This window comes from Phalaenopsis equestris, unplaced genomic scaffold (assembly GCF_001263595.1).
Source record: "Phalaenopsis equestris unplaced genomic scaffold, ASM126359v1 Scaffold001341, whole genome shotgun sequence".
Lineage (NCBI taxonomy): Eukaryota > Viridiplantae > Streptophyta > Magnoliopsida > Asparagales > Orchidaceae > Phalaenopsis > Phalaenopsis equestris.
In genome coordinates this window covers 35,627-35,913 of record NW_018165780.1, presented here as the reverse complement: position 1 = coordinate 35,913, position 287 = coordinate 35,627, and positions in this window count along the sequence as shown.

Here is a 287-nt window from a genome sequence, read left to right as displayed (position 1 = left end):
TGATCATTTCACACGAATGTAAGCCCTAACTAATAAAATTGGCAGGATGAAACAACTAAATATTTCTCCTCAAAACTGAAGCCAAACATTAGGATAGCTTGGGAAATCACCGAGGTTCGCTTCTGGATCCCTGACATCCCTAGTTCTTCCTCCTTTGGATTCTACAATAAAATTTTCCAAATTTGAACCAATCCCCTTTTCACATCTCTACGTCCGATTTCGTTGAAGAGTCCTACCCTTTGAAATTCCTTGAAGATAATATTTCTTGATTTTTATCAAGAGTCTTC